Source organism: Triticum urartu, chromosome 7 (genome assembly GCF_003073215.2).
Source record: "Triticum urartu cultivar G1812 chromosome 7, Tu2.1, whole genome shotgun sequence".
In the NCBI taxonomy this organism is placed as follows: domain Eukaryota; kingdom Viridiplantae; phylum Streptophyta; class Magnoliopsida; order Poales; family Poaceae; genus Triticum; species Triticum urartu.
In genome coordinates, this window is record NC_053028.1 from 15715583 (window position 1) to 15724875 (window position 9293).

At 44.1% G+C, this 9293-nt stretch overlaps 1 pseudogene; it reads right to left on the minus strand.

Moving 5' to 3' along the window:
* Nucleotides 1-1527: 1527 nt before the first annotated feature.
* On the minus strand, nt 1528-1666 carry LOC125526120 (annotated as a pseudogene).
* Nucleotides 1667-9293: the final 7627 nt, after the last annotated feature.

Genomic DNA, 9293 nt, shown 5'->3' on the forward strand with positions numbered 1-9293 from the left:
GATTACTATATCCAAGAAATACACACTGTTTGGATCGAAATTCAAGTTTCCTAGCATTATAGGGTCGAAGATTTGGCCAACAGGCACAACCAAAAGTACGGAGAGCATGGTAGTTTGGTTGTTCATGAAACAATCTTTCTAGAGGAGTTTCAAGGTTGATGACTTTGCTAGGAGTTCGATTGATGAGATATGTGGCAGCTATGAACGCTTCATCCCAGAATTTCAAGGGCATTGAAGCATGAGCCAAAAGTGAAAGGCCAATGTCAACAATGTGACGATGCTTTCTTTCGGCAGACCCATTTTGTTGATGGGCGTGAGGGCATGAAACATGGTGTGTGATGCCTATTTGACGAAAAAAGGAATTTAATCGTTCATATTCACCACCCCAGTCGATTTGCATGGTGATAATTTTACGATCAAACAGTCTTTCAACAAGTGCTTGATATTCATGAAACACTTTAAAGACTTCGGACTTATGCTTAAGAATATAAATCCAGGTAAACTTGCTGAAATCGTCAATAAAGCTCACATAATAGTTTTTTTTATTAATGGAATCACGGGCAGGCCCCCATACATCAGAAAAAACTAGCTCTAAAGGAGCATTCGAAACACTATTGGAATTTGGATAGGGGAGTTGATGGCTCTTGCCCATTTGGCAAGCATCACACACTCCCTCTTTATTCAACTCACTACTTGAAAACGGAATTTTATTCTTCCTAAGGACATGCTGAACGATTGTTGACGCTGGATGACCTAATCGATTGTGCCACCTTGATGGAGAAATCTTGGTGACGCCAAAAGCTTGCCTGCCCGCACTCAAAGGAGCTGCTGATGATGAAAGGGGATAGAGGCCACCCCTACATCTGCCGTGAAGAAGAGTTTTCTTCGTTTCCTTGTCCTTAATAAAAAAGAAATACAGATGAGTTTCAAGGAAAGTTTGATTGTCACGAGATAAGCGGTGAGCAGATATCAAGTTTTTGGTGGCGTGTGGTACATGCAAGACGTTTTTGAGATGAAGATTGCGAGTAGGAGTACGAATATAGGCTTGACCAATATGGCTGATTTTCATACCTGCACCGTTTGGCATGTTCACTTGGTCATGGCCGGTGTGTTTCTCCCTCATCGTCAGCTTGTCCAGTTCGCCGGTGATGTGTTCTGTAGCTCCAGTGTCGACGTACCAGTTGGTGTCGACGCCATATGAAGAGGAGTTGGTGACGGCGCTTGCAGATTTGTCTTTGGTGAAGGCGATGTCGAAACGACGATAGCACTCCATGGCGGTGTGGTTGGGCTTGGAGCAGATCTGGCAGAAGACTTCTGGGAGGTCGTTGTAGCCTCCTCCATTGCCACGGCCACCACGGCCTTGGCCGCCGCCACCACCGCCGTTGCCCCGGCCGCCTCCATTGCGGCCTCCTCCGTTGCGGCCACCGCCACGGCCGCCGCCACGACCAGGTCCGCCACGGCCGCGAGTAGCAGCATTGGCAGAGGAGTGGGAGGACGAGTTGCCGCCCTCGAACATGGCAAGTCTGTTTTCGAAGCTGATAAGCTGGGAGTAGAGCTCGCTGACCTTGATGGGATCGGTTCTGGCACAGATCGAGGAGACAAACGACATGTAGTCGTAGTCAAGCCCCGCGAGGATGTAGGAGACCATGTTGTCGTCGCCGAGAGGTTTCCCGGCTGAGGCCATCTCATCACCGAGCGCCTTCATGCGCCCGATATATTCTGCAACTGTGGAGTTGCCCTTCTTGGTCATGGACAAGGCAAGCCTTGTGTTCACGACTTGTGCTTGAGTTTGGGAGATGAACATCTCCCTAATCGCAGTCCATGCTGCTGCTGCCGAGGTACAGTGCGCGACCTGAACCATCACAGGAGGTGAGACGAACTAAAGAGAAAGCTCAAAACCTGGGAGTGCTGGGCCTTGGAAGTCTCATATGCTGGGTTCGGCACATCGGTGGGCTTGCCGTCCTTATCGGTAAGCTTGGGTTCTGGCTCCTGCCGATTTGGGTCGAGGTAGGAGATGAGCTGCACGCCGCGAATGGCCGCCAGAGCTTGCGCACACCATACAAGGAAGTTGGAGCGGTGAAGCCTGTCAGCGATCGGGATGAGCGTGGTTGTGGTGGCGGCGGCAGAGCTCGAGGAAGACATGCTTGCGAGGATGTGCTTTAAAGGAGGTAGGCTCTGAATACCAAGTAAAATTGTTGTTAAGCGTATGCCTAGCAGGGACGCGTTGCGTGTTTATATAGCCATAGATGAGGGTTACAAGATTTGGTAGTTAGGTCGTGGATTGATCCCAAGTAATCTATACAGGGATAAGGATCGATCACAACAACCTAACGAACCAGGATTACAACACGCACGCCAAACTCTATCCCTATTGTATATATGGTTTATACACACCGTATATACGTACAGATATTCTAACAAACCTATCCACGTTTGGTAGTTGTCGATCGTCAAATTTCGTAACTTGTAGTAATGCATTATGTTGGTCTCAACAGATTCTAAATTTCAGCATGATGGTCTTGAATTATTTCCTCATGTGGTTGCTATGTTCGGTGATGTTGTTGCATTCATCGTGATGTTGCTAATTTAGGTAATGCGCATGTAGTGAAGTCCTTTCTGTGATTAATTCGTGTTCAATGGGTTTCTGCCATTGGTTATGCAGTTATGCTCAAGGCCAAGTGTATTTAGGTGGGGTTTCCTGTTATTGTTTAAGCTTTTTTCCACATTTCCCTGCTAACTCTGCAAGGCTTTATATTTCCTTTTTCTGGAACGGAAATTGCCAACGTCCGGGTTTGAACAATGTTTGTTCATATTTCAGTCATATTGTTTGTCGATTGTGCTTTGTGTGCCTCAACCTGAGCACTAGAACTGTTATTTCAGTGAGCTGCACAATGTTGGTTCTGAAAGTGGGATTTTGTATGTTGCAGCGGGTTTGGTTTTATCCTTCTTGTGGTTTCCCTTTTTATACTTTTGGTTTGCTAAATTTGGTTTTAGGAATGAGGGGTGACAACCTGAGAAACAAATCTTGCATTTCTAGTTCCATTCAGTTTCTTGATTTAAAGTATTTGTAGGCTCTCTAAACCCCTAAAAATCTTCAGGAAGAAGATTACATCTTGCACTTGGAAGAAGTCATCTAATCTAGAATAATCCAGTAACTCTGCCAGACTTTGATTTCCTTTTTTACGCAATGGAAATTGTGAGCGAGACCTGGTTCGAACAACGTTTGTTCATACTTCAGTACTGAACTGAACAGAACATTGCTGCTTGTGCCTGAACCGACTACTGAACTGAACTAATATTTCAGTAAGCTGCACAATGCTTGTTCTGAAAGTAAGTTTGTTTTTCTTGATGCTGCAGCAGGTTTGATTTTGTCTTTGTGGTTTCCCTTCTACTCTTTTGGTTAGCTGAAAATTTAGTTTTCTGGCCGAGCGACGACAACTCCATAGAAATCTTGCGATAAAGGGGTATTCCTACTTCTACCAATTTCCTGGAAAACAATTGAGAGAGGGGAAGGGAGAGAGATCCTGCAGTGGGGCAGCCCATTAGTTGTTAGGAATGTTAGTTTAGTTCTTCCATCTTTTCCTTTTTATTTTATTATTAATTTTTGTTCACATTTCAAAATATTATGTATGTGTAAACATTATTAAAAAATTATTTTCATTTATCACAATTTTAATAATGTACATGCAATGTAAAATTTTGTTTGCGGAATTTTTAGAAGAATTCGCACCATGTAAAAAACAATGTTCATTTAAATGTAAAAAATTATTCATGTAATTTGTAAAAAAACTGTACCATTCAAATAATTATTCATGAATTTAAATAGATGATCCGGCTTTTAAAAATATATCTCATGACATTTACTTAAAAGGTTCATGAAATGAAAAAATATGTTCTGAAACTTTAATAAAAATGTATATAACATATGAAAAAATTATGCCATTTAAAAAAATGTTCCAACAGTTAACACGTTTAAAAATATTATTCATGGCATTTTTTTTAAATGTAAACATTTGTATGAAAATGTTCACTTTGTATTAAAATTTTCCAATGTGCATTTTACAAATGCTCAACACTGATAAATATTCAATTTGTATTTACAAAATATTCAATGTGTGTCTATAAAATGTTTAACATGTATACAACATTGTTCAATGTCTTTTCAATAAAATTTTGACATGTATTTCAAAATTTGGAAAAGCAGAAAAAACCAATAGGGAAAGGGAAAAAAAGAAAATAATAAAACCCAAAAATTCCGATGAAAAACTGAAAGAGAAAAGTATATAAAAGAAGAAGGCTCCCATAGCTGGTAGTTTTGGCCCACACTGTAACATGTTGCATGGCGAGAGTAGCGAGTGAATGAGGCTCCACCACTGTGGACCTTGTGGGTTTGTTCTAGTTTCTTCGTGTACTAACAAATTAAGGCAATACAAATTACAATGTACATTACCGCGCGAAGTACTAGAAGTGTGATGCGATAGGGAGCACATGCATGCTTCACATATTGTAGCAGTTGTGGTTCACGCACTATAACATGTGTGCTTCCCGTACTATAGGAGGTGTGTTGCTCGTATTAGGAGCACACAAAGTGCACTGCACGAAGAGCACCAGTGCAATATACTTAAGAGAACAAGTGCAATACATGGGGAGCACAGGTGCACCGTAGTGGGGAGCACAGAGTGTATTCCGCGGGAACATAAGTGTAGTACATAAAAGCGAAGCACAAAGTGCACTACTATCGGGGTTTTCGTGCCTGACAGTACCGTCGAGGGACGGTCGATTTTTTTGGAAGGGCAAGCACACATGGATTATGGTGAGGCGAAAAAGAGAGGATTTACCCAGGTTCAGGTCTTCTAGCAGGTGGAGGTAAGACCCTAATCCAGCCTCTAGTGCGTCTACTGCTCTGCTTTTCACCGAAGATCAGAAGGATCACTGGTGAGCGGTGTTTCCCTTGGGTTACCAGCTTTCCGCCTGGCGGCCGGGAGGTTAAGGATGTGGTTGTAGGTGGGGAAGAACTAAATCTAGGGTTTTCCTTGATTCTCTCCTCCCTTTCCTAGGAGAGTCCATGTTCCGCCTTATATACTTGTCGAGCTACTGTTACGTGAGTTCACGCCGGGTGAGATCTAATTAAGAGGGGTTCCTCGCTGCTTGGTTTCCTGGCCCATGTCTTGGCATCCCTCTCCTCGGGTGTGTGGCCCAAACGTTGGAGCACATACCCCGATCCATATCAGGCTTCCATGAAGTGAGCTAGGACATTCTTATCTAGACGTGCGACTCACTATTCCTTGGTGTTCAGTCAATGTGTCGTTCGCTCGTCAACTAAGTTGGAAGCACAAAAGAAGTGTAGTAGGGAGCAAAGAGAGCGCTACGCGGGGAGCACGAGTACACTACAGAAAGGGAAGCACAAGTGCACTACAGAAAAGGGAGCACATATGCAGTACAGTAGGGAGCACAAGTTCAGTACCGAAGGGAGCACACGTTCAATACACTAAGGAGCACAAATTACGATGAAACAAAAGTTCATCCAAACCTATCAACATGAGATCTAGTTTCGAACATCTCAATGAGAGAAACATACCGGTAAACATGGTTCGTAATTTGCATGCACGGTTCAACAGATGTTTCATATAGAAATACAGATCTACAAAAGAAGAAAAAAACATAAACAACCCACCCATCCATCGTTGTGGGCAAGGGGAAATTACACCCAAACTCCCGGGTTGCAAAAGGTACATTTCCACACTTATCAACAATGGAGGAGTTTTGGATAACATTTGCAAAAAGGTACCCCACAATAGTTTTTTTGGGATAATCTATCTCTCTTTATTACTCAGTGTCACGGGGTACCATAGAGGTATATGTGGAATCTAGGAGCCCCAGATTGCGACAATTAAGCAAATAAAAAGAATGATGAGCAAGATTATGAGGATGAAAATTAGACGACCTTCCTTCATGAACAAATGATACTTTGAGGAAGTCATTTTTGCGGTAATGGAAATTGCAAATCAGCACCTAATGCAAGGGCATCGTGGCAGGCAAGAGCTTCCAAAGTAACAGTCTGAAATACCTAGGCATGCGAGCTGAGATGATCCAATATACTTGCCTATCGCATGCGAGAGCAGAGACCACACATCGGTTCTCCGACACTAGAACAACATCATCAACATTTACTTTCGTCGTATTTTCTGGAGGAGGGATCCAATTGGGTGCACATGGGCAGGGCTGCCGGTGAACTGCTGATGGTTGTATTGGTGCTTGAACTAGACAGATCAGACAAGAAGTTGCCAAAATCAAGTTTTCCACAACAAATGAGGTCTGAAAGATGTCCTCATGAATCGCTTTGCCGACGTGCTACCCAAATTGCCCACATAGCTACCAGAGTTTTGATAATCTAAGCATATGATAATGACTCCATTGGGGAAAAAAATGCTCTTCCACTCATTGACCGATAGGTGCTTGGCAAGATCGTCGTCTAAGATAGCCCAAACACTACGAGTCATTGCGCGCTAATTATCTTCATCAACATGACGAAAGTAGCATGCGGCGGAAGTGGCCATACATACTGTGATTTTGATTTATTTATTGGACGTGTCTAGTGGGCGGCCGGCTACCCACTAGTGCAACCGAGCGGCCGGCTGAAAAAGGAAACCCCTATCCCTACGAAACAGAAAAGGAAGGGGCTCATCAAACAGACTGATCGACCGGCCACCAAACAAATTGATCGAGCCCCACGTAGCCAGCTGTCCCCAGCTCGCCCCCACGCCCCTGCTCGCCCCCACGCCTCAGCCCCTCTCATGCTGCCTTTTCCTTCTTCTCCATGCCAGAAGCAGATCCAACAGAAATCGCCCCCAACCCTTCTTCCTCCTCCTACACAACCGTCATGGGAGCCCCAAAGTAGAAGGAGCTGCTTCAAGATCTAAAGGGCAGGGTGGACAGAGCCATACCAGGCAGTAAGATCAAGCAGGTAAGCCCCCTCTGCATCTCTTCACTTCCCCCTTTCTTCTACTGCATAGGCATATGTAAACCCCCTTCTTCATGGATCCATGGAGAATCTGCTTCAAAAAAGAGGTGAATCTGACACATCACACCAGCCTACTTGATGTTACTGCTGGATGTGTTAAACATGCCAAAAACTACTTGATGCATGCGAGACAAGTTTCTACCACCTGGATGTGTTAAACAAGCCAACTAAAAACAAGTTCTCTGGCCAATTAAAACATGATTAAAGCCAACTCAACAAAGCATTGTAGCCAAAAACTAAACATGCATTCTACCAACTTGTAGTTATTGTTTGCAAAATGAACAAAAAATTGACTGCCCAATAGATATCTGCAACGAAAAATTCATAAATGTGCAACTGAACATGCATCCCAGCCAACTGAACCTATATTCTGGCAACTCGGCATGCATGCTAGCCAAAACTAAAACATGCATTGTACCCCACGTGTTATCTGGCCAGCTAAAAAACATGTATCCTGGCCAACTAAACATGTATCCTGGCCAAGTAAACATGTATATTTCGCAATACATGTTTGTGAGTGAACACTTTGGGAAAACTGTAGTATATGTGCAAATAAAAAACATGTTTTCTGGCCAACTAAACATGCATGTTGGCAAAAAACTGAGAAAATGTATCCGGGCCAACTGAGACATCTATTCTAGCCAACTGAATGCATTAATTGTCCAACTGAACATGCATGTTGGCCAAAAACTGAAATAAATGCAACCTGACCAGTTGATACATCTATTCTAGCCAACTAAAAACATTGAATGTCCAACTGGGTATGTATGCTGGCCAAGTGAAAAGATGCATCCTGGCAATTGAGACGTCTATTCTAGCGAAAACCAGAAATCTGTAGTGCAACAGGAAAAACACAAGAACTTTTGTCCATGGCTAATGAAGCCACAAACCATATTAACATATCCACACATATAATCTTGTCCCACGCATATATTCTGGTCCCACAAGTATGAGGCTATGACACACACGCACTTTGAGAAGTTGTACGAATACAGGTCAACTTGGGTGCCGTGCTACTTCAAACACAGGTTCTTGCCCTTCCTCCAGTCTACACAGCGTAGTGAGGGGTTCAACGCCGTCCTGAAAAGATATGTGAACCCACACAACTCAGTGCTGAACTTCGTCAAGCAATATGAAAAAAATCCAGAACCACATCCTTGCCAAGGAAGGCTGCAATGATTATAGGACAGAACACCTTGAGATTGAGTTGTGGTCCAACTTCTCAATAGAGAAGCAAGCTTACAAAACCTATACTAGAGACCTTTACCGCAAGTTCAGGGAAGAGTTTGAGCTGATTGAACATTATAATGCATTCCAAGTTGGTGCTGATGTGTTTGAGCTCAGACCGAACCAGGAATTTGTTGCGAAATATGGTTCTCGAAACTACTTGGTGCAGGCAAGGGTGGAGGAGGGTTCCTATTTGTGTGAGTGCTGTAAAATGGACAAGGACAACATCCTCTGTTACCACATCCTCAAGGTGTTCACCCATGTTGGCGTTGATGTCATACCGGAAAGGTACCTGCTAAGACAGTGGACACCTACTGCTGTACCTAGTGCGCCAGGGACTGGTTATGAGCAATCGGATGAAATGCCTCCTCAATCAAAGAAGCAGATAAGGGAGAGGAACATGATATACGATTTTCAGAAACTAGCAAAGTTTGCGAGTGGTTCTGATCCAGCACAAGCTATTGTATACAAGCATATGCATGCAGCACGTACCGAGATCGGCCACCTGAAGAAGTCCGAGAAAAAGAAAAAACCGACTGCTGCAACGGGGCCATCAGATGATGGCAACCCTCAACGACCTCCTCCACCTCCAGGCAGCAATCAGGGGGCTCATCATCCAGGTAATTACCTGCCCCAACTCCTGATCTAACTAGGTGTGTAACTTCAGTTGCACACATCATTGTGCCCAGTTGCACACACCATGGTAGCCACTTGGACAGAACATATTGCCTAGTTGCGCACGCTGTGTTAGTTCAAGCATCAAGATAACACAACTAACTTATTTTTCCAGTTCTGGATATAGGTGATGTCAACCCTCAAGGACCTCCTCCCCCTCCTGGCTGTACACGGCATCCTCCGCCACCTCCTCCCCCGCGTGCTCCTCCCAATGGCCCTACAGGCAGCACTCAGGGGGCTCGTCGTCCAGGTAATTACCTGCCCCCAACTCCCCATCAAACTAGGTCTGTAACTCCAATTGCACACATCATGGTGCTCAGTTGCACCGAACATGCTACCTAGTTGCGCACCTATGTTAGTTCGAGCATCA